The sequence below is a fragment of the Elephantulus edwardii genome, unplaced genomic scaffold, assembly GCF_000299155.1.
Source record: "Elephantulus edwardii isolate Elephantulus edwardi_28Jun2011 unplaced genomic scaffold, EleEdw1.0 scaffold00067, whole genome shotgun sequence".
In the NCBI taxonomy this organism is placed as follows: Eukaryota; Metazoa; Chordata; class Mammalia; order Macroscelidea; family Macroscelididae; genus Elephantulus; species Elephantulus edwardii.
The window spans coordinates 8,005,884-8,031,977 of NW_006399817.1; the positions used below are offsets into that span (position 1 = coordinate 8,005,884).

At 35.8% G+C, this 26,094-nt stretch overlaps 1 pseudogene; it reads left to right on the plus strand.

Moving 5' to 3' along the window:
• Positions 1–7,252: 7,252 nt before the first annotated feature.
• LOC102853731 lies at positions 7,253–7,902 on the plus strand (annotated as a pseudogene).
• The last annotated feature ends 18,192 nt before the right edge of the window (positions 7,903–26,094 follow it).

Consider the following 26,094-nt stretch of genomic DNA (forward strand, 5'->3'; position numbering starts at 1 on the left):
ACCAGTGACTCCTTGGAGGAAAGATGGGCAATCTCCTTCCCTGCTATTTACAGCCTTAGAAATCCAGTAGAGTTAGCTATGAGTTCCTCTGGACACAATGACAAAGAGTTTTGATCTCTAAATAAACCCACACAAAATAAAAAAAAATTTTTTTTAATGCAAAAAAAAAACAACAATGAATTGTTTTTGAGAGCTGTAGTTGGCTTCTTCATGTTCTTGGAATCAATAATAGGCCAATTCCATTTTTTTAAGCTACCCTAAGTGCTCCATTTTGAGATCTGCTATTTTATGTAATATTTAATGAATATTCCAATTAATTTCTAGGAGAGGTGATACAGTGTATTTCTATTGTTTTCAGTAGTGCAATTTGGACCTCTTTATTCAGTAGCATTGGCTCTTGGTTACATGCCACCTCCTGAAAGGTTGAATTTTGACCAGTTTATTTTGGTACAATGGCTTTCCCCATAATTCCATTTTATTTTCCTTCTTTGTTTCATAGAATTCTCCCATGTTGTAATTTTTGAGGCTTTAGGTGTTTTCTTTTCAGCTTGAGAAATGGCGATCATGTTTTCCTCCCTTTAGCTCATTAACTTCAGAGTTCTTGGTATATCCTTGTAATATTTTCTTTAGTAGAACTAGCTTTTCTTTGAACTTAAGTCTTCGACTTCATCATTTCTTCCTTTCACTTGTTTTACATTCAAAAGCAAGTTTGAGAGTCTTTACACATCTATTTTAGTCTTTTTGTTTTAGCACTAACTACCTTTTAAAGCATGCCATTGCTTACTGTTAACTAAAAAGTTGATTTGTTCTCAGAGGTGGCTAAGAAAAAAGTCCTGGTGATCTAACTTTGGTAGCCCTGTGGGGGACAGATCTTTCTCACATGCATGAAATTGCCATGAGTCATAATTGACCCTATGGCATCTGGTGTGTCTTGATTAATTTTTATTTTCTTGATCTTGAGTTAAATAATCTACTTCCACAAGGTTGTCAGCTCTAGCCTAATAGATTTGTGATAATCTTGATTCATGTCCTTGATGCAATTATGGTAGATTTATGAGAAAGAGACAACAGGTTTATACCAGCAAATGTGTACACATAAGTCTCTTTCATGTAAACCTGTTCTTCATGTATCAACATAATTAATTTATAGTCATCAGGTCTTTATTCTCTGTTGACCACTCACCCCCACTGACCTTGGTCACATACTTGACTTTGCTTAGTATTTTACTCCACTCTGACTTATGTTTACCTAGAAGAGTACATTGAGGAAATAAAGAGTCTGCACAGGTTCTGGTCAGATGACCTGGGCCTTATGAGCCCTCAACACCTGAATGCTCATTTCAGAGCTTCTTTTGACTGTGGCTTACTTAGTCCTTTGGAACTGAGAAGTTGACCAAACCCAGAGATACCATTTTGTCTCTGAGGATGTCTGAGCTTTAGGACACCATAAGACTGTACAGCCAGAGTCTTTCGGCTTTTTGACTTTGAGCATCTGAGACCAACCAGACAGTGTTCTATCTTTACAGGCTCCACTTCTTCTCTAACCGTACTTCCCTTACTCAGCAACCTGGGATTCTCGAGAAATCTGTACTCTCTTCTCCCCTTCCAAATGATGAAATACTGTGCCATATGTTCCTCTGTTCTTTGTGCATGCAGAGCCACAAATCGGGGACACTGAGATTTTAATGTTTGTTATCACTAGATGAACGTCATTAATGTGCAGAATATTTGGATAGTAGATTTTTTGCTATTGTTGTAAGTGAAGCTGTTTAATAACAAGAATATTTAATGTCAAATAGTCAGTGAGTGAGGAATAAGTCATATAGTGTCGAGGCAGGAGCCACCAGCAGGTTGTCAGAGGCAATCCAGCTTCTTGCCAGGAGGCCATACTAGAGTGTAGAGCCCGTGTTTTGTATGTGCCTTCTTTTTATTTTTATTCTATTGTAGGAAGGCATAACACACTTTTTAATAGCTTTTTGATGAAATATGTATGTGATAATATTTTTTTAGATCATATATATTTGAAAAATGTCACTGTTCTGTTATTTTAATCTGTGACTGATAGTTTTGCTGGGTATAGAACTCTAGGGTAGAAATAGTTTTCATTCAGAATTTTAAAGTCTCTAGTTTCTTCTTCCTTGTGTTATTATTTTTAATTTCTCCATTATCTTCTTCCTTCTTTTATTATCTTTGAGAGATCAAATACCTCTTTTTTTAAAAAAATACCTTTTTTTAATGTATGATTTCTCTCCTACTGGAAGCTTGTGGAATTAAAAATTTCACTATAAAACATAATTGTGGGTTTGGTTTTCAATTAGTAATGGGAATTCATTGGTCTCTTCCGGTCTGGAATATATAAATGATTTTCCAGTAAATAACCTTCAGTTCTTAAAAGTTTTCTTGAATTGTTTCATTGGTGATGTCTTTTTCTCTTTTGTTATTCTTTTATTGCAGTTATAATATTTGAATTAATAAGTGAAGTTTTGCATATTTTTCTCTTTAAAATGTGTTTTTATGCTTTATAGTCAAGATTTGCTAACTTAAAAAAAAAGATTTGCTAACTTAGTACCTTGCTTGTCTGTTAAGTTTCTCATTTTTTTTATTATCATGTTCTTAATTTCAGTTATACTGTAAATATTCCTCATCTATAGTGTTCTATTCTTGAATTGGGAATTCAACATTTTTCTTATCCATGGATATTATATATTTTTAAAGGTTTTTCTTCTTAGGTTTTTTAAAATCCCATTTCAAAATATTTTGGGCTTTATCTTCTATGTTAGAAAAGTTACCTATTGGCCTGCCTTTTCTTGAGCTGATATAATAATAGGGGATTAACAAAATTATTGGAATCTTGAAATTTGTCCATTTTGAACTTCACAGTAAGATGATCTGTTGTTGTTATGTACCATCATGTCACCTGCAACGCATAGCAACCCATTGTACAACAGATCTGAACCCTACCCTGTTCTGAACCAGTCTCATTAACTCTGAGAAACTGCCTCCAATCCCCCAGTTACTTATCTGGAGTATTTCCCTCCTGCACTGTCCCTCCACCCTTCAGACCTTTTTTAGAATCTTCTCTTTTGGACTACTCTGTACTCCTCAGAATGTTGTTAGGTATTGAGAGAACAGCCTTTTTTACATATACGGAAAGCATGAGTCTTGTTGCTACCATTTTTAGATTAATAGAGGAAGATGATTTATGCAGTCAGCACCTCTTTTTTGTGTGGTACTTAAATTTCTAAAAACTATTTTGAGTCTTTTGTTAGGGTTAGAGAGAGCAGATACTCACTGCAGTGAGTTTACAGAAGGTTTTTGGGGTATCTGACTGCATCTTTCAGGGTGTCTTATTGCAAAGTTTTCACTATTCTTTCCTAGTACTACATTCTTTTTAAATCACTTCACTCTTATTTCAAAGATTCTTCTGGTTCGTGTATTCCTTTTCAGTATTATGTCATGAATCAGGATCTTTTAAAATTTGACCCCCAGTGCACCTTGTATTGAGGATGAATGTAAACAACGTCAGGATTTGTGTGTATGTGAATCTGACTTCTGCTAATTCCACAAAGGGAACTGGCCCCAACAGCAGCATCTATAGTACAAAACCAGTTCCTGTAAGACCTCGAAGCACTTGGTACATAAAATTAAACAGTGCAACTTTCAATATGGATTGCATCTCAATGTCAAGAAAGCAAAAATCCTTGCCACTGGATTTTTATGGTAAATGAAGATTGAGATTGATCCAGAATCAATACATTTGGTACTAGTAGTCAGGAGATGTTGCATTTAGAAAGTCTGTTGTTCAGAGACCTCTCCAGATTATTGAGGAACATTGTTGTCAGTTTGAGGACTAAGGTGTACCTGATTCAGGCCATAGTCTTCTTAGTCATTTGCTGTATATCTGAGAGCTGTGAATGGAGAAGAGTCACTTGCTATACCTCTGAGATATGGACAGTTATTAGGAATGACAGAAGAAGAATTGATGCCTTTAAACTGTGGTATTGGTGAATAGTGCTGAATATCTAATGGTTGCCAAAAGAACAAACAGATATGCCTTGGAGAAGGTATAACCTGTGTGCTCCTTGGAGGCAAAAATTATACATTCTTTGGGTATGTTGCTAGAAGTTACTCTTTGGAGAGGCAAGTCATGCTTGGAAAGATAGACGGATGACAGAGAAGACAGCTTTGAACCAGGTCAGTGGACACAGTGACTGCAGCAATGGGTTTGAGAGTGTCAGAGATTTTGAGGATGGCACAGGATAGGACAGGGTTACACTCTGTTGTTGATAGGGTCTCCATGACTTTTACTCGATTCAACTGTGCACCTATCAACGAATAGTAGAACAGACATGGACTTACACACTTTTGGGTACACTCTTGTGTACTTATGCTGATTCCAGCACCAATCTTACTGTTCTGCTGAATCTAAAATCTGTTGCAATGACCATGTGATCACACTGAACTATACTAATGATTATGAGGTTTGTTAGAGAAGTTAACAGGTTGTTAACTTGAGATTGGCAGCAGGATGCAATCCCTCCGTCCAGAGAGCTGCTCAAGCATGGTTGCAGGCCTAGGTCAATGTTAAAAAGTTCCCATAGTCCTGCCAGCAGTGGTGTCTTTCCTCTAGGCTGAGTTAAGTCTAGACTTAGCAAGCTTTGGTTGAAGGCATCGTCTCTGGCTCCAAGAAGTAGCAATCCCATGTCAGCTATCACTTGTTCGTTGGTTCTCTGCTGAAATTGCTGTTGTTCTTGCCTAAATCCTGGTCTTTCTGTTATAGGAATCTGGCTCCAAGGGTGTGTGCTGCTTCCACTTCCTGGTTGTTATTGAGATTCTCAATTTCTGCCACTGAAGCTACTTGATTTAAATCTAGTGGGCTGATAATACTAGCAAATCTCCTTCTGGATAGGCCAACACACTCTGTTTGTATGACCCTGCATAGCCATGTGTTAAAAGCAAAGTCAAAATAGCTAGGAAAGCCATTTTGAACAGTAATCTTTGGATACCACAGTTGCTTTTGTCTTTTACTGTTCTCCCTGTTCTTGACTTGTGCACTTAAATGAAAAAAAGATCTTTCTATTGTCATTTTTGTAATATTTAAGGAGGCAGTGATGTTAAGGGTTTAACTTTATTGTGTTGATCTTTCTAGCATACTTTTTCTTATATACACACACACACACACACACATATACACACACATATATAATGCTAATAATGATAACTTGTGTAATGAAAATATTTTAATTAATTGAATATAATTATGCCAAATACAGTGAACCAAATCAATACACCCCCCCTTACTGTCTCCCTCTAAAGGTCTGTTGTATGAAGTCGGCAACCATATTTATTGATTTAATTTATAATAGGGATGAATTTGTAATAAAATAATTGTATGACTAGGAAATAATTGAGATCATAACTCATTTTGGAATTTAAATTAGTTGAAACCAACTACTAGACCCACCATTAGTAACCAGCATTTTGCTCAGGTAAGTTTAAGACTAAGAAAGCAGTAGTTTAGATTTATAATGAAAAAGTACTTGGTAAGACAGGGAGGTGTAAAAGGGTTTGGGGCAGAGAAGAGAAACACTGCATGTGAGGCGGTGCTACATAACTTAAATCTTTGTAGAATCAGCTTTTGGAATTACTGAAGCTGTTCATGAAACAGCTCTAAATTTCTTGGTTCTTTGTGTGCTTCTCCCATCTTCCTTCTCAACCTTACTCAGATTCTGTTGCTTACAGTAATGTCTTTTTTGACCTGCTCCTTCCTGATTTACCAGCATTTTTTTGGTAATAAATAGACTTACTTCTACTACAAGTTTTTTACGTCTACCTTTAGAGAGTCACAGTTCTATTTTTTGGTGATCAGGATAGTTTTTTTCTGAAATAATGCTTAAGGGAGTTTATAGACATTAAAACTAGCTTTTTATTATCCTTGATGTTATTCCACAACTCATCTGATCTTTGCTTACTAGGATTCAGTGCCTCAAACCTATTCCTGAGATGATTTTTAAATTCACGTGAGGTAAACTCTGAGTTGAATTTTGTTTCTTGTTGGCTTGTTTTAATCCTCTTCAGCTTCAGTTTGAACTTGCCCAGGAGTAATTGATGGGTCTGCTCCATAGCCAACTCCTGGCCTGGTTTTGACTGCTGATTTTGAGCTTCTCCAGTGATTCTTTCAACAGATGTAATCTGATTCCTGTGCAGTCCAGTAAGTGAGGTTCATGTGTATAATCGCCAATTGTGTTTCTTTAAAAAAGGTATTTGCAGTAAATAAATCCTTTATCTCCAACCTCATTTCTGTTACCACATCTAATTACTGTTTTCCAACTACCATTCCTTCTTACTGTTTCAACTTCTGCATTTACCAGTTATTAGTAATACATCTTGGTTGCATGTTTTGTTAATTTTGGACTTTAAAAATTGTTAGAAATTTTCAATTTCTTCCTCTTTTACTTTAACTGTTGATGCTTGAAGACTAAGCTACATCTGATTCAGGTCATGGCCTTTTTCAGTCATTTGCTATTGTGACAGTGTATAAAGATAACAGAAGTTGATGCCTTTGAGTTGTGGTGTTGGGGAGTGCTGAATATACCATGGACTGCCAAAACAACAAACAGAAATGTATTGGAGAAAGTCAGATTGCTTGTTAGAGCAAAGGATGATGAGCTAAGCTTTGTCTCACATATTTTGGGAATGTATCATGCTAGGCTTGATAGCATCACTTTCTGTCTATAGGCCAACTGAGCTCTATGTTGTTGTTAAGTGCTGTTCAGTCGTACAGGAGTCATAGTGACCCTGTGAACAAAAGTCCAGAACACTTGTACAACTTTCTTCATTTTTCCAAGTTCATAAGGTTTCTGTAGACAAGCTATTTTAGAAGTGGATGCCACTCTTGCCTCCAAGCTTGTTTTAATCAGGGAGCTCCACCCAACACTGTCCTCCATGGGTAACCATTACGCATTTGGCACATCAGGGTCACATTGTTCATCATCACAGCAACCACGAATTACCTCTATACAGCAAATGAACAGACCAGTGTTATACCACCTAAAAGAATGTTTGATCAAAAACAATTTAAAAGCAGGCCTGAGGACCGCAGGCCCAAGGGCCCTATGACATTTAAAGATTCTGGCATGCCCACATGCTAGTGAACTGTTAGCCAGAGACCCCCAGTTCATCTGGCAAGTTCCATCTGCTGACACCCACTTAGGATGAAAAGAAAGTCATAAGAGCCCTGAGCATTCCATACATGCCCCTCCTCAAGATGCAAGAGGCCATCATAACTTCCAGCATAAAACCAACTCAGGGCGTCGTAGTCATGGCAGCACTGTGTCTGGCGGCACTGTGTCGGACACGCGCGCGGTCGCTGCTGAGAGTCGTTGCCTGCGAATATTTGTCTCCTCCTGGCCCTTTCGGGGCTCAGGCACACAGAGGAGTTCCGGAAGAGAGGGTTCCGATTCCACGGAGCCTCAGACTTGCCTGGGTGGCTTTGCAAGCCCGCTGGAGAGGCACTCAGAGCTGCAGCGGCAGGCGGAACCCTGGCAGGGCTCTTCAAAGAATGTGGAATCCTTCGCATCTCTATTGAGACACTCGTCTCTTACACAGATGGGACCTGCCAAGGATAAACTGGTCATTGGACGGATCTTTCATATTGTGGAAGATGATCTTTATATTGACTTTGGTGCCAAGTTTCACTGTGTATGTAAAAGACCAGAAGTGGATGGAGAGACATATCAAAAAGGAACCAGAGTGCGGCTTTGGCTATTAGATCTTGAGTTTACGTCTAGATTCCTGGGAGCAACGACAGATACAACTATACTAGAAGCTGATGCCATTCTCTTAAGACTCCACGACAGTAAAGACCTCGGTCAGAAGAGGGGCCTCATGAAGAAGAAGTGAACTTGACTTAGTGCTTTTGCTTTCTTTGTTAACTCTGATACTCAATTAGCGTGTAATAAGAAAGTTGTGAATAAATGATTAAAAGAAGACATACAATAAATGAAGGCTATTACAAAACAACAACAACAACAACAAAAAAACCCAACAACCAACACACTAGCCCTCAGCCTGCAGGCAGGGCTAAGCGTTTCAGCATTTAAAAATTCCAGCAGGCCCACATGGAACTTGGAGAAACAAAGTTATATATAAGTGTTCAGGTCTTTTGTTCATAGGGTCACTATGAGTCGCCTGTGACTCATGGCACTTAACGACAACATCATGCTAGAAAGGGTCAGTGAAAGATGAAGATGCTCAATCAGATGCATTGACATAATGACCACCGCAGCAGGGGTCTCAAGTGTGTCAGATATGATGAGGATGGTGCAAGATAGGACAGGGTGACATCTTTGTTCATTGGGTCACTTTGAGTCATAATTTGATGGCACATAACACTTTGCATTATGGAGAAGAAATAAAGACTGACTAGCCTTCTTTTTTTAAAGTTTTTATTATGAAAGAAAATGTCAGAGAATATTAGAATGAATTAATGAATCCCTGTATCCATCACTAAGTTTTCACAATTATCCACTTAAGGACCTAATCTCCTTAGTTCTACTTCTGCCTACCCCTTATACTCTTAGATAGTTTTAATAAATACCTACACACATTCATGGGCAAAACTAAGTACAGGGCAGATAACTTTTGGGAAGGTGTATTGTCCAAAAGAAAAGGGAAAGGTGAGTTCTTGAGCTAGTGTGAACAGATCAGGCAGCTTCTTAATGAACGTTTGTTATCCTCTTGGTTGGCTTATGGTACAGGGAAGAAAACAGATTTGTTGGAATCTCTCTCAAATTTGTATCACTACGTTTCAGACTGAATCTTACATTTTTGTGCTCCCTTCTCCCCCCGCCGTGTTTTCTTTACTTTTTACTCATCAAAATATTAGAAAGGTCTTTGTCAGAATATGAAATTTCATTTGCCCTGGGACCAAACTCCACCTTGGGATGTCTTTGTGACAATCTCCATTACTGGAAGAAATTCTTTTGTTTTCTTTTTTGGTATTTTACTCAAAATAAGCTTTGTTTTGCCCTTTTAGTTGTAGTGACTCTAGTCCCTCTTCTGCAATTACTTAAAATAATTGTCAAGATCTCAGAAATTTGAATGTGCACATCATGTAGATTGCTGCTAGATTTGAGCATTTTTGAGGTTTGAATTAAGTAGGGGAAAATCTTTAACACATTATAATTGAAATTGATCAAATGGATTTAAAAATTTAATTTTCCAGAACCTGCAAAATTGCCATTCTTTTAATGATAAAAGTGCTGTAGAAGGTGGAGAAGAAAAGTCCTTGAGCAGGGTTTGACTTTGGCTTGGGTTGGTATTTTTTTTTTTTTCTGGACTGAAATGGAGGCTTTCTTTTAAGTAAATTCCCTAATGTTTGCTCTGTGTGATTTGGCTCTATCTCTGTAACTGCTAATATGTGGTGTGGAATTCAGGCTGTTTGGGATCTGGATGTGCCTAAAGTCTGTATTGCAAGTCGGAATTCACAGGCATTATGTTACATCTGGCTTGCTGCCTTCTCCCTTCTTTTTCTGTGCCCTGAGTAGCTGCACTGTTTGTTGCAGTATGTGCATTAGCTGTTGTCTGTTCCGGGTTCCTGCAAGCTGACAAAGTGGGAGGGGCTTTGTTTGATTCATAGCTGAGTTTTCACTGTGAGTTCTTGAGCGCACATTGCAGCCATCTTAATTACACTTTAGTGCAATTGAGACAGTGCAGTTGTCTCAAAATGGCTGCTGACCTAGTCTTTGTAGCTGCTTAGACAGCAAGTATGCCAGTCAGGAGACTTGTCACATGCATCAGGACCAGAGGTAAGAACCAATTACTTTTTATCTTTAAATGTTCTAATTTAAAGACATGTAGATTTAACTGGGCTTATTCAGGAAGGTGAACTTAGAGCTTGTTGGTTTTTTTTTTTAAAGAAGCTGAAGAGAATGTTTGTTGATAGAACCTCTCAGCCTCTGTTATGAAAACAGTACATAGGATGGTAAGGTCAAAGGTTAAATTCCTGCAATTTCTCACCATTTTATGTTGTCTCTTTGCCAGAACATTTGGACACCACAGTAACGTTTTTTTTTTCTGATCTAATTAACTTGATTTTCCTTTAGGGTTGAATATTTTGGTTTGTTAAGTCATTATTTTTAGAAATTAATAAAAACTATCTGGACAGAATTTTTTTTGAAGAAGCTATAAGACATTTTTTTTTTTTTTTGTGAGGAGAATGTCTTTTTGGTCATTCCCCTCAGTTTGCGGTGCTTTTTTAAAAATTTTGTTTTATTTACAGGTATTTTGATAATTTCTTGGGAATAATACTAATTCTCTGAACATAAATAATAATTAAGAAAATGTTAAAATTCTAGTAGTTTTTTGTTTTAAACTATCGTTCCTGTTCTTTTTAATCATGCTACCTGTCTTGACTGTTCATCTCTCACATTTTTAATCACACTTAACTTTTAATTCTGATTAATTTTTAAGAAGGGTGTTCAGATTAGGTTTTGGATGTAAAACTAAGTTCGTTCATATGGTTTAGGCCTGGATCCCTCTTTTCTTTATAGTTATTGTATTCTAATGAAAAATCCTAGAGCTCAATTTTACATTTTCTTAAATGATAATTTTCATGTCCACTTTAGGTTTTGGGTTAAGCCTGTGTATTTAAAAAGAATATTCTTCAGTAATGTCATAAGTTTAGTTTTAGGACTTTCTAAAATCTTTCTTAATATTTTCCTCAATTAGAAATGTTAATTGAGATACTATAATTTCACAATTTTACCCTGAAATAGGAGAGAACGAAATCAATACTAACATAACATTTCAGAGATCGAAGTGGTTATTCTTTAAGCACAAATGCTTCAATAATAATATGCATTAATTTTTTTCCCTGACTGCTGTCGTATATTTCTTTGGCTTTGATAGCTGAGTATTATGAATATATCCCTGACTAATATAACATAAAACAGTACGTTTTTAACTTTTGAGTACAACTTTTTTTCAAATTCTTAAGTCAGGCCCAAATATATAAAAGAGATACATGTGGTATTTTATTGTTGTATGCGTCATTTAGAAAGTTAAATTTATACCATTTACTTTTACAAGTGTATCTAAAAAAACCAAGAACAATAGTTTTGATGTAAACAAAATTTGAAATAAGTGATATATATATGATAATGATAATCTTACGTGAATTTCAGAATCTCTTGCTTTCTCTCATTGCTACCCATTTTCTTCTCACTCTGACCATCTCTTGGGTTTCTGAGACTGTAAATCACATAGGAGTAAACTGCCCATCTGGTCTTCCATGTAGCTGCTGGTGGATTTGAACTGCCAGAGAAGCACAGCCTCTTGGGTTAGCACAACTTGCTATGCACTATGCCTCCTGAGCTCCCTGTCAGGATCTGTTGTTATGTACTGTCGAGTTGGAACCAACTCATAGACAACCCTCCACTGGATTTTCAGAGGCAGTAAATCACACAAGAGAAGATTACCCATAGTAGCAGTCACAACAGTTTGGTGGGTTTGAACCATGTGCCTTTTGGTTAACAATGCAACTCCTTATCACTTAAGCCACTAGAGCTTTCTTGATCTCTCATACTTAGAGTCCTAATTGCTGATATTCTGGGGAGTTTAGTTAGAAAAGCATATTGTTCTTTGATTTTCATAGACAGAATCCAGCTGCCATCGAGTCGATTCTACTTCATGGTGAGAGTAGGACGTTGAGCCATAAAATTGTCTATAGCTGATTTTTTTTGAGTTAGATTTCCTTGCCTATGTTTTGAATTGCCTTTGGCAGGACTTGAACTTGCATTTTTTATTTAGCAGCTGATAACATTGTTTATATTTGAGTATTTTTTCTTGTTATAAACTTCCTTTATTCAACGTCTGTTAAAGTATTAAAAACATTTTAAAAAATGTCTTGCTTAATGAATGAATGGAAATCCAAAACCTCTATAAAAAAAAAATTAAAAATTAAAAAAAATGTCTTGCTTAACTGTTAGGTGATTGACCACATATATGTCCATCGTTATGGAAGTGTTTTTTTGTTTGTTTTTAAGACGAAACAACTCTTTGTTTATTTAGTCTTTATTCCTAATGGTTTTAAAGACCCCACACTCAAGGACAAGTAGTAGGATCCCAAGGTGCATCCTAGTCACCACAGAGCAATGTCCTCCTTCTTTTGACTTAATTCAACTGTCTAGCAGCTGTTCAGTCTTTCAGTGTCTTGCTACAGGCACTGGCAGGGCTGACCACGTCAGGGTTGTTAATGAACTCTCCTGTCTTAGAGCAGTAGTGACTGCACATGAGTAGGAAGCACGAATCATTGCCAGCCATTCTCCTGGCACCCACAGCTCATTTTCCAAGCCATTCACATAGCCTCCTCTCTGTGCCTAGAAGGGTGCCAAGATCTGATTCATGTGCAGAATCGACCCAGCTCAGCCCTACTGCACACCTAAGAACGCCTGACCTTTAGTATCGGGTAGATTTAGCTCTTGAACTTCGTCAGTTTAAATATGGTGGTTTAAAAAGGAAAACCTTTTAATTGTAATTTAAGTGAAAGTTTACACAGTCAAGTCATGGTCCATCCCACCATTTTATGACATAGATTGCATGCTCCACTCTAGACACTCACTCTGTGGTTGTTGTTTCAATTTTTTCTTCTTCTCTTTAAGTTTTACTATACTTGGTATGAAGATTTAACTGTGGACTGTACAATAACATCATATACAGGGACTGCCTGTATATATAATGTGATAGTCACAAATGTCCAAATAATAAAACTTCCTATTTCATGGAATACATGTTTTTCTGACATAGTCATATGGTCATTGACCTAAAAACTTGACTACTTATCTTAGTTTTATCACTTATTACATATGCAAAGTTAGTAGGAATGTTGTATGTGATATGATAGATTTTTATTATGTAAAAAATAATTTATGAAGGGAGCTCTGGTGGCCTAGTGGTAAGAAGCTGCAATCTCAGTTGTTGGAACCCACCAGCTGCTTTGTGGGAGAGTGATGGGCAGTGTCCTCCTGAGGGGTTAACTGCTGAAACCATGCCGGAGGGTCAGCTGTGGGACAGTACTGATCAATGGAAGGCAGCAACAACAAACAATACTTTATGTAAATATAGTCATGTGAGTCTTTCCTTAAAAGAGAAAAAGAAAAATTCTGCCATAAATAAAAAGTCTGCCTTTTCATTTTATTATTAAGTTTCTGCCCTGGACTGTTTGTGAACTAGAAATGTGAGTGAATAGCATCCTTAATTTTACTACCTTCTCATAAAGTTCATGAATGGTTCACTATATTGGAAGATTTTAGTGCTTATAACATGTTGCTCAGGCTAATTCTTGTGTTAGGACCTCAACATATAAGAATGATAAAGGTGATATTTTGTCCATGAAAAAAAAAAGAGGGATAGCCTCATGATAGGAATTGACCTAGTCCACATAAGTGGGCTCAAATAAGAAAGATGATGGAATTGATACAGGACTGGAGAGTGTTAGGTTGTTTCTATGAGTTGGAGCTATGGCACTGAAACAACTTATTTTACAAGGTTAAATTAGAGAACAATTGGATTGTTTTGATATAAACAAAATTTTAAAGCAAGATATTGTGATTATCTTAAATGAATTCTAGAACTATCCCTTATTTGTAGAACTCCAGTCACAAATAGTCTTGTAATTACAAATAGAGAAAGCCAACTTTTTGGTTTGGTATTCTTCATTGTTGGTGAAAAACTTATGACATTGAAATTACTAATTTGTTGGTTTTCAGAGACAGAACTAGAAGTTTTGATCTGCTCTTTTTGTTTTCTGTTACTGACTCAGACATTTCTTTTTCCCCCCAAGATAACTTCACGAGTTACTGTGTATACATGAGAAACACCAATATCTTAATGTTAAAAAGACTAAAGTTATAATTTATTTTAACCAAACAGGATATAAATAGAAGTACTGGATGAGATTTGGGAAGATTCCCAAGAATTCCTGTTAAAGGAGATTCTTTATCACAAGGAATTCTCTGCACCCTTGAGTAGGTGATTTACCAACCAGGAAGCTCTCTGAGCCTTCATGTTCTGCATGATAATTTGGTCCTGTTGAGTTGATTCCATCTCATAGTAACCCAGTGTGATTATACATAAAATTTCCAAAACCATAATTTTTGTGGAAGTAGACTGCCACATCTTTTCCCCATGAGCTCACTAATGGGTTTCAACTTTTGGTTAGTAGCCACTAAGGCTTCTGGAATTTTGGGTTACACTACTACCACGGTTCCTTGCTCAGTTATCGTAGACGGATGGACTAATAATGCCTTCTCAGGCAAGTTAGCACCAGCTCTCCAGGTCAGTCTTTTCAGCTAGCATCCAGTCACTTGCCCAAATCTCAAGTTGGCTGAATCCCCAGACCAAGGCACCTAGTTGCTCCAAAGGTTATTTTTACAGAACCAACAATAAAGACCACCTTAATTGGAGTAAACCTGGGTCCTTTATCCGAAAAGAAAGCAGAATGCTTGTCTAGTGGAATCCTGTAAATCTGCTTTGAGAAAATAATTTCTCTAAACTGGTATTTGAATTCAGGGGCGTAGCATTTCAGTACAAATGATAATCTTAATAGTTTGTTGTAAAAAAATGACAACCGGTAGCTGTTAACATTTAAAGTTGTTAGGTTACATACAAAAATATGAATGTCTTGCCTGCTGACTTGCATTTCTGATTGGAAAGAATAATGTCCAGTCATTTAGTTATTACCCTCTTCAAAGATGTAGACAGTCCTGCTCATCTTCACTGACTCATTGCCTGCCTTTTTTCTAGGTTCAGTAGATTGTTGCTATCTTTGTTGTTGTTGTTATGCGCTTGCTACTCATAGCGACCCTATGTACAACAGCCCTAAACCCTGCTGTGGCAGTCTCACAGCCTCTGACACACCCATCCCGATTACCCCAGTCACTGAATCAATCCACCTCATAGAGGGTCTTCCTCTCCTGCGCTGTCCCTCCACCCTCCCAAGCATGATGTCCCTCTCCAAGGACTGGATTCTCCTTACAACATGTCCAAAAGTATGTCAGACGAAACCCCAGAATCCTTGCCTCCAAGGAGCAGCCTGGTTTAACCCTCTCTAGGATGAATCTGTTTGTTTTCTTAGCAGTCCATGGTACATTCAGTACTCTTCTCGAGCACCACAGCTCAAAGGCATCAGTTCTCCTTCTATCTCCTTAGTCTTTAAGTATTGAAAATATAGTTTCTAAAAGTAAACAAAGTAAGAAAGTAGAAAGTACTTACTGAAAAAGTAAAAATAAATAAAATCTAGGCTAATTTAATTGGTTGGAGAGAGTTACCATATGTAAGGTCAGTTTACTTCTACAAATTGGCATCTTATGTAGCCTTCAGTCTTAGTTTTACATTTCACATCCACAGTCTAGGGAACCTACTAGGTATTGTTCTACTCTGTCCTATTGGGTCACTCACTGGTTGAGTTGACTAAGTGATAACATAAATAAAAACTGACAATTGAAGATAAGGGAATTGAGAGAGACTGTTTAAAAACGTAAGTACATTGCAGGCATAGTACCTAACAAGCTGCTCACCAAAAAAAGGTCAGTGGTTCAAATCCACCAGCAGCTCTATTGGAGAAAGGTAGTCTTCTCTCATAAAGATTTTTCATCCTCTGAAACTTGGGGAATCACTGAGGTGTCAGAATTAACGCAACTGTGGTGAATTTGGTTTTAAGTATCTTAACATTTCTTAATGTGAAAGTAATCTATTTCTTATTTCTTTAAATGAGAACAATATTGCTATAACTTGATATTCTTAATGAGGATCCTGAATGACAGAAAGTGAAATTCAGTTTATTTTACTTAATAAGTAAATGATATTTTAAAGATTTTTACCTAAGTTTGTTCAGCTAAGAAGTTTCAGCTCTTAACTGTTATTGTCCTAGCGACTCTGTGTCCAGTCGATCTGAACCCTGCCCTATCCTGAACTTATATAGAAGTACTTAAATATGTCTCCTAAAATAGGAGACAGTATTTTTAGCCTACTGTTTTAGGATCCACCAGCAGCTCTGTGGGAGAAGGATGGCTAACTCTCTTACCATGTGATTTATAGCCTCTGAAAATGCAGTGGAGGGTCAGCTGGGAGTTGGTTCTGATGTGATGGTACATAACAATTTATAAAGAAAGTGAGCTCTGCTGGCCTAGTGGTAAAGAATGGCATTGTCCACCTGACGGTGATTTAATTTACAGCCTCTGTAAACCTACTGGAGAGTCAGCTGTGAGTTGGTTCCAACTCAACATCACATAACAGCAACATGTACAGAAAGGTTTTTCTTAAGTGCAAAGAAAGACATAGATTAGATAATTTTCTGGTGGCATAGTTCATGGGGAGTTGTGCTGCTAACCCAAAGGCCAAACATCTGTGACAGTGTGAATCCAAGCACAGCTCCTTGGAACAAAGATGAACAATCTCTTCCCATGAGATTTACTGCCTTAGAAACCTCACTGATGGGTAAGTTGTGACTTGGTTCTGACTCAGTGGCAATATATATGGGATTATAAACTTATCTATGTTGAAACTTTGCTTCTTAAATATAATACTTAGCCATTTCAAGGACATGAACACTACTTAAATGATTCATTAAACATGGCTATTTAAATCTCAATCTGACCTGAATTTATATCTCACATTTCCACTATAAGCTAGCTTTTTTCCTTTTCAGTATTCATGTAATTCTATTGTGTCGATAAATCAGATGCTAAAATAAATGTTATTCCTTTTGTGGAGAAGGGCTTTTAAGGTTGAAAGAAAATTAGTGAAAATTGAACAGTTGATATTAACTTGCACAGGAAACATTGACTTGCCTTCTTACTTCCCACACCTCCAAAAGAAAAAGTGATGTAGGAGAAAGCTTAGTCTATTCACACAAGTAATTATTTTTTAATAACTCAGGTGGGACTTTTACACAATACTCTCTTTCAGTAATTTGTAATAATCTTGTTATTAATAAATTAATATGGAAATAAACGTGAAACCAATCAAGCCCATCTAAAATCAAAACCAGTGCTATTGACCTCTCCTTCTTCTTCTTCCTTTTTTTAAATTTTATTTTAATGAAACAGATAGTTTAACATTAAGGAAAAAATCTAAGAAGTTGCTTGTTTCTCCTGAAGGCTTCTAAATCTTTGTAGAATTGCCCAGTGAAGCCATTAGGAAAGGAAGTGTTTTTTCCACCTGACTTTATGCTTTCCATAAGTAGAGAAATGCCATAGAGTGTGCAGTATTAAACATATTCACATAGATGTCAGTAAAAGATTCTTTTTATATGGTACTGCTATTAAGTAGATGAATACTGTTGAAAAAAATTAAATAAATTGTGCCATTCCATGATCATCACATGAGGGAGGTGGTTGGACTAGATAGAAGTTAATAAAAAACTTGAACTTTGGAATCAAATAGACAGATTGAATCCATGCTTTACTGGTTGGAGCTTTATTTCAGGAGCATCTGTGTAGTGTATTTATATTTATAGTAAGTGCTCAATAACTTGTTGTTAAGTGCTGTTGACTCATAGCAACTCTGTACAACAGAATGAATTCTGTGCCAACTTCACAACCATGGCTGTCTCTGAGCCCATTGTTGTAATAACCACAAGTGCCAGTCCATTCTTACTTTTGTGTAGTACTTATAAGTCATTGAATTGAACTGAACCGTAGCTGACCTTCTAGCTGGCTTTCAAAGGAAGGAAGAGTGCCCATCTCTGTTCCATAGAGCAGCTGGTAAATTTGAACCATGTGCTTTTAGGTTGCAATTTCTTAAGTTTCTTTATCTTTAAAATGGAGATGGTAGTATCTGTCATAAAGGATTGATACTGGCATTTAAGTGAAGGTAACACGGATAAGCATCTAGTGTAGTTTGTGGCAAAACCTGTGAATAAATATTGTTGTTGTGTGCAGTGAAGTCTAAATTGACTTATAGCTGACCCTCCCGTCGGTTTTCCAGAAGCTGTAGATCGTATGAGAGGAGAATGTCCATCTTTCTTCCATAGAGTAGCTAGTGAATTCCAACCTCCTACCCTCAGGTTGTCAGCACAGCTCCTCAACACTAAACCACCAGAACTCCTCAAGATTCCTTTCAACACATTTCTTTTTTAAATTCCAACCATGATTTCTAGAGTTGTAACAGAGTTGAGGGAAAATATGGATTATTTGATACTTTAGAAGATCTTTAGGGTATAAATCAGCTTGTTGGCTGATGTGTAGTAAAAATACCAGAAGATAAATCTTAAGAGTCAAAACTCTAAAGAGCCTACATGGGACAAAACAAAAATTTCTTGTGCAAAGCGGTGTGTTGTTATTGTTGTAAGTGCTGTCGAGCCTTAGACGACTCATAGCAACCTATGAAAGAAAGATCTGAACACTTGTATAAATTTTATTGTTTCTCCAAGTTCATAGAGTTTCCGGAAGCAAGCTATTTCAATAGTGGATGGCACTCCTGCTTCCAAGCTTGTTTTAATTGGGGAGCTCCACCAAACACTATCCACCATGGGTAACCATTCTCACATTTTACACATCCGTGTCACAGTATTCAGCATCACAGCAACCACGAGTTACCCCTGTACAGCAAATGAACAGACCAGTGCTAAACCACAGTAAAAAGAAAATGAACTGAATTCAGCACATTTATCAGATATTTATTGTTCACTTATTTCCAGGTATTGTTTGCTTTTTAGACTAGAAGATCTCTATTCTCATGGAGTATATCTTGGGAGGCATGAGGGAAAGTTGATATGAATGAGAGAGTTGCAGACAGTAAGAAATGCTGGTTTGGGTTTTATGATTGATTAATTGACTTAGGTAATTGTTTTTGTTCCTTAGTACAAATACTATCTTCGTTACATTTTATTCTGGACTATTTGATTTTTGGACCTTTGATTTTTAAAGTACTAATTTTACTTAATAAATGGATATGTACACAAAATTAATACTTTGAGAGAAGGAAACTATCTAAAACAAATTAAAATGAAAAGAAATTTAAATTTACTCAGTTACTTTGAAGGTGCCTTTTCCAAACTAAGATTTTATGTTCAGCATATTTTACTGAAAAAACTTTTGGGATCTGCTTTTCCTTTACTGAGGGAATTTGTGGTACTTGTACATAAAACATGAAATTATAGTGGATTTTATTTCCTCCTGTCTGAATTTTCTGTTGTTTGTGAGACACAGATTCCAAGAATATGGCTGTTTAGGCAGATTACTGCTTATTGATGACAGCCTAGAAAACTCTTGGGATTATTTATCTATTAGGAGCTTATCCTTTTCTGTGAACAGATAACTTTATCATTCTCTTCTTTAGAGATGTATCTTCTTTATTATTTAATATTGTTGTATTCTATTGTGTTGTAACCAACTCATAGCTGACCTCCCTTCACATTTTCAGAAGCTGTAAAGTGCACAGTAAGAGATTGCCCAGTTTTTTCTCACAGAGCAGTTGGTAAATTTTTGGTTGACAATGTAATTTTCTTACCCACTGGAGCACCCTTTATTATTTAATAGGGCTAATTGAAAAACTTAATATATGTATACTCTTAATAAAATAAGTAAAAAAACCAGTGGAAATGTATAGTTATGTAATGGTAAAATAACTATTTACAACAAATTTAAACAAAAGACCTCTTTGATAGTTACTTGACTCTTGCCAGTCAGATCTGACCAATTGAAACAATCCAGGGAAAATGCTCCCCTGACAAACTGTGTTCTAGTGTTAATATGATTTGGTTTTGATATTGATTACATGCTTTAGTAATAATTGGCTGGTGTTGACTCTACTGAATTATTTAACCGCCATAAAAATACCAGAAGATGAGTAGGTCTTGTTATTTGGGTAAACATGAAATAATATGGTTTTAAGAGTAAATCTATCTGATGAGCAATTAAAATTCTAATTGAATAGTTAACAAAATTTGAAAGGTACTTGTAGAGTAGAATGATGATAGGTTTTAGGTCATGCGGGCTAGAATTTGTATTTTTAATAATTATTCAAAGTAGCAGTATTTAAATTTATGGAATAATAAAAAAGTAAGACTTAAGTCTAGATAATTAAAAATATTTTTGGTAGGGTGTATGTGGACTATTGTTTGTACTTGGCTTTCTTTTATTACCTGGGATTAAATTATGAATAAATAGATAACTGAATATATTCTAGAACCATTCAGTGCCTACTGGGGAACAAATGGTGAGGGTTTACTCAGCAGTGTTCTTCAGTTTGGTCAAGAAATGAGGACTGCTTTATGTAAATTGTTCTTACTGGCGCCAGCTAGCTGTAACTGCAGTCTAGCTGTGCTAGGGCAGCAAGTAATATGTGTCATGGATTGTTTTTTGGTTTGGAATGTATAAGAATTCAGGCTTTTGGATTGAAAGAAGAGTTCAAGGAATAGAAAAGGAATAGTGAGACTTCCACATTTGACAATGAGTATGTTATATAGTTGAAAGCTTTAAGCTTTTTAAGCTTTTAGTTCTGCCTTTATAGATTTTTGCCTATTGATACTGTTGGGTAATATGTGGGAGGTACTTAACAGCACACAGTTGCTGCAGACCTAATAGTTGGCAGCATAGAAAGCAGTACAAAGGAGTCTGATTCTAGGCTTCTTCACTTATAACAATGATTTAGAAGATATACTTTGCATTTGTATGTTGTGTACTGTCTGACGTTTCTTTTGGGTTTTGTGGTTAATGGGATATTTGCTGCACAAACTACACAGCAGATGGAAACTGTTTGAAAGGAAATGTACTACATAGCCAACATACTGTATTCATGTCTTTTCATGAATATGAACTAGACAAAGAATTTACACTCAAGAACGCTGACCTAGAAGTCTGCATAGCTGTTAATATTTATGCAAATGAACTAAGTAGCAGTTGCTTACTGAAGAGGAAGTCCTTTTTACATTATCAAGCTGCCCACAGGTAAGAGATTCAGGTCCTTTTTTTATTAATCCCATACCCATAAACCCCTACTCCCATCTCCTCCCACCTCCTCTCCCCTTGTCTCCCAGGCGTCTTCTCACCTTTGGAAAATTTTAGGGTTATTTTAGTTCTACAAATACTAAAGTTGATAGTTCAGTGTTAATTATTGGGACAGTTTGAATGCAATATTTGGATTTTGTCATTTAAAAAATACTGTTTTAAGTTTTCTACATGTCTACAGATTGAGTTAAAATGAACCAACAGTAGGCTTCATCATGTATATTATTGATTTATATAATAAGTCACATTGCATATAAAAGAGTGTTCTATCTCTTCGTTAGAGTCTGAGTTCTTAGTTACAGTGACATCAACTGGTACATTCAGAGAGATATTTTGTACCCTCATAATTTAGCGTAAATATACCACATTGAATTCACAAACTACTTATATTTTCATATTGGCTCATTAAAATAATGAGTATTATTCATGTGGCATGATTAAGTTTTCTAATTCCACACTTACCTTTTCCATATTGACAATTAAAATTTATCAACATTTTAACAAGGTTGTTTTAAAACTCTAAAACTAAAATAAACAGTAATTCAATATTTCATCAAATCTTCTGTTCTTTCTTAAACTGTACAAAGAAGGCATAGATGCATGTTTACATTATTCTTTTTATGTATCAAAAAATACTACATATATAAAAAAGAAAATTCATTAAATTAAAAATAAAGAAATATATATGTAAAAAAGAAAGGTCAAATAACCATTACTGTAAAGAGTAAACTTTATAAAGAAGTGTAAGTCTGTGTGTTCATTAATATTACGAAGGCTAGATATTAGACGCAATCATAGTGCAGTTCATGTACAAAGGAGAGGTTGATAGTTCGAATCCTTCCAAATAGTCTGTGGGAGAAAGATGAGGCAGTCTCCTCTAGTAAAGATTTACAGTCTCTGAAACCTGAAGGATGGTTGCCATATAAGTTGACGGTAGTGGATTTGTTTTTTGTTTTTTTTTTAAATTTATTTTTTTTTTAAATTTGAGTTTTAGGATGTTAATAGGAATGAAAGGGAAATAAGGAAAAGAGTATTACATGGTTTTCTGCTTTTCTCTCTAGAAGATAAACAGCATGTTCTTTCTGCAGTTTAAAAAGTGTTAGCTTTAGGTGGGACTAGGGAGCTCTGGTGGCCTGGTGGCAAGAAGCTGTGCTGCAGTCCCAAAGGCACCAGCTGCTTTGCTGGAGAAGGATGGGCAATCTCCTGCTGTCTGATTAACTGCCTCTGAAAACCTGCCGGAGGGTCAACTATGAGTAGGTTCTGACTCTGCAGTACACAACAAAAACCACCCATTGCGGGAGGGGGGGGTTGGTGTGTCAGAGACAAAAAGCTTGGCTCAGGATAGAGCAGGTTCAGAGCTGTTGTACATAGGGTTGCTGTGAGTCACAGCAACTTGACAACGCTTAACTACTGCAGAAACATCACCAACAACCAGTTTTCTAGATCCTGACACCACCTCCACAACCAACAACCAGTTTTCTAGACCCTGAAAAGGAATTGCTCAGTAATTACTGCATGGTTGGTTGGGTGCTTAAAACTGGAGGCTGTGATAATAGAATCAATGTATATGTATTGATTTTATACACACACACACACACACACACACACACACACACCCACACACCTCTCTCTCTCTCTCTGTCTCTAAGTTGTTTTAGTATATATGCTAGTGAAATATAGAAAACTGTATATTTGTATATATATGCATTTCATTCTCCAGAAACAGTTTCACCAGAGTTAGAGAAATGTTGATGGCAGAAATTTATTTTGCTACAGTTCGAAAGCTGGAGATCCAAATCAGAGCATTGGCTTTAGGGGTGGGCCTTTTATAAATAATTGTGGAACTCTCTTTACATTCCTTACCTTTCCTTTGCGTGCAGATAGGGCCATACTTCTCCTCTGCTGTGCTTTTTTTTTTAAAAAAATACCTTTTAGAAGTGATTAGGTTGAGGATCTACCTTCTCTGGTAGAATCTGAGTAACATAAAAAGATCCCTAATCTCAAAATGATGCACATTTCTAAATACCGAGGTTAAGATTAGAATCAAATTTTTTGGGGAATACAATTTAATCCATAATACAATTCTGTTGATCTACTTTTCTATCATGTTAATTAGCAAATATATTCTTAGTTAACTGTTTAGAAATTTTAGAAAGAAGTTTGCCATCTCTATATAGATTTATTATATTTCTGAAAAATTTTAACCTGTTTTTGCTTTATGTGAGTTTAAGCTATTAGGTATATGTTTCTGGTAGATTGTACCTTTATAATCAATAGAAAATATACAAAAATAGAAGCTATACTTTTTTAAAAAAATAGATAGTACATATTGTAGGTAAATACCTACTTTTTGTTGTTAACATTTGTTTAATGTTCTGTCTTCCATCCCATTTCAAGCTTCCTATGCTTTTTGTTATAGTTCTATCTTGTTTAGAGCATCTATCAGTCTCTTTTTGGTGTTGTTTTAACTACTTTGAAAGGTACTAGATCTTTTATTCTTTCTTTTTTTTTTAATATTGATAGGGTAGTTGTTTTTTGGCTCCATATTCTACAGGCCCCAAATCTACTAATTTCTATTGTACTTACCTAGAATTTTAGTTCTAGAATATTTATTTTGATAATAAGGGATAACTAATTGTCTCAGTTGCTTGTGTATTGTATTTCTTGGGATCATCACTGCTTTTCTCTGGTTATTATGCACACCTAATATTCGTACATATGTACCCCAGATTACGAACCAGTCTCTACAAAGTCCACTAAATTAAAAATTTGGGAAATATGTAGTGGTTTGTAATAATAGATACTACTTTGTGGTGCACATAAAGCCATTACTTTTGTTACCACTTTGTTATTCAAAAGATGTTTCAGTGTATAAAAGAGTGCTTCTTTCACTTTCACTTTTTAATATATTATTCTCATAGCTGACCATCCAGTTGGTTTTCAGAGGAAATAAATTGCGTGGACGGAGACTGCCCGTCTTTATCCTGTGGAGCAGCTGGTGGATTTGAATGGTGTGCCTTTAGGTTGGCAGTTCAATTCCTTATACTTAGTACCAGAGCTCTCTCTCTCTCTTTTATGTTTAAAAAGGTATTCTATATGCTAAGATTATCTATCTGTCTATCTATCTATCTATCTATCTATCTATCTATCTATCTATCTATCTATCTCCTCTTAAGTTTGATTTGCATACTAAAGATAACCTTCAAGATGAAATTTGTTTCTAATTTGAGGACTGCTTGTGTATCATCATGTAATTAATTTAGCAAGGGTCTCTTCTTATTCTGTGCTCTCAAAAGAGGTATCTTCTCTATCCACTATTTTGCTACTTTAGCTGGTGACAGAATTCTGGGATAAAATCTCTGCCCCTGAATTTTGCGGTTATTAATTTTAGTATTGCTGATGACAAGTCTGATGCTATTTTATTTCTCAGTCTATTATTAAGCAATTTCCCCCCTTAGTTATTAGTATTACATTGATTTTTTAATTTCCAAGATTTCAAATTGATTTAAGATTTGCTTAATCTATAGGCATAACAGTGTTTCAGTCACTTTCAGGATATTAATATATTTTTTAAAAATTATACTGATTATCTTTTTTTTTTTGTTTTGTTTGAGTATTTGGCACCTCTTCTTCTTTTTTAGGGTGCTCTAGTAACCTATTGGTGAAGAGATGTGCTGCCCATCCCATGATATGAGATTTGAATGCACCAGTTGCTCCATGAGAGAAAGGGTAGTCTCCTCCCATGCAGTTTATTATTTCTGAAAACCTGCTGGAGGGTGGTGAACTGGTTCCAACTCAGTGATACATAACAATTTCTTTTTAAAAATCTTAATTATATTAGCTTATTTTTGTATTTGAAATTTCCTATTTTATGTGGATGGATGCTGACTCAGATAATTGTTAGAAATGGAAGAGGTGCTTTGAAATATGGTACATACTGATAGTTTTCTTTTTAAATAGCCTCTCTGTTTCTTCTGGGGCTTAGTGTCTGTGTGTCACTACCTGTTGACATTCACAAATGTCAGTGCAGCCCTGGTTTAGGATTTGAATAGAAGAGAGGTAAGTTAGGTAAACTTGTTTAAATGTAAATTGCCTGAATATGTTTTCATTTTTAAAAGTTCTAACTGGCAAATTGCATCTTGATGAAAGACTATACTTATTAGTCTCTTGTCTGTCTCCAAGTGAATTTCTGTAACTATTACAGTTTTTGTCTTTTTAGCCTAAAATGTAATTGTCACCATTATATAATATTTAAAAGTATGTTATTTTGTTTTAAAATGTAATGGCATAAAAATGGGAAGCATTTAGTGGTTTACTTTTTAATATAAAATTTCTTTTACTTTGCAGTACATAGGGACTCTGCTACTATATCTGAGTATTTTCCATGTGTTATTTAATTTCCCTAGCACTCCAGTAAGAGTAGACACTTTTATCATCTCTGTTTCATAGATAAACATACTGAAGGAACAAGAAAGTACTTTTATTTAGTAATTAGGAAATGGCGACAAGTAGAAAGGTATGTCTGGCTCCAGTGTTTGCACTCTCGTTACTTTGTACATTTAATGGTATTTCTCATATAACTTTTTTTATGCTCATGAAACAGAGTATTCTTTTTTAACTGCTTAGTGCCCATTGGCAAATACTCTAATTTTTTTTTTTTTTATATTCTCTTAGTGATGGATGTTAAATTTTGTTTGTGCTCTTCCAATGGTACAGTAAGGATCCTTTTGCATTACTTTCTTTTTTTTGTTTGTTTGCATTACTTTCTTAAAACACGTGAATTTACTTTAGAACTTGAAGGGTTGTGGCATGTCAAATATAATCCATTGTCTACTACTTTGCCCTAAAAGTAATTGTGAAAACCAAAATTTACTACTTTCTGCTGTTCATTGTTGGTAGCTGTATTTGTCTATACAGCTTAAAATTATTTTTTTCTGTTTATTAGTGAAAGTGTCTTGTTGTTTTATGAATTGCCTGTTCATGTTTCTTTATTCTTAGATTGTTTGTTGTTTTAATTCACTAATGTCCTTTTTCATTCTAGATACTAATTTTACACTGCTCTGCAGAAATTTCCCCAAATTTC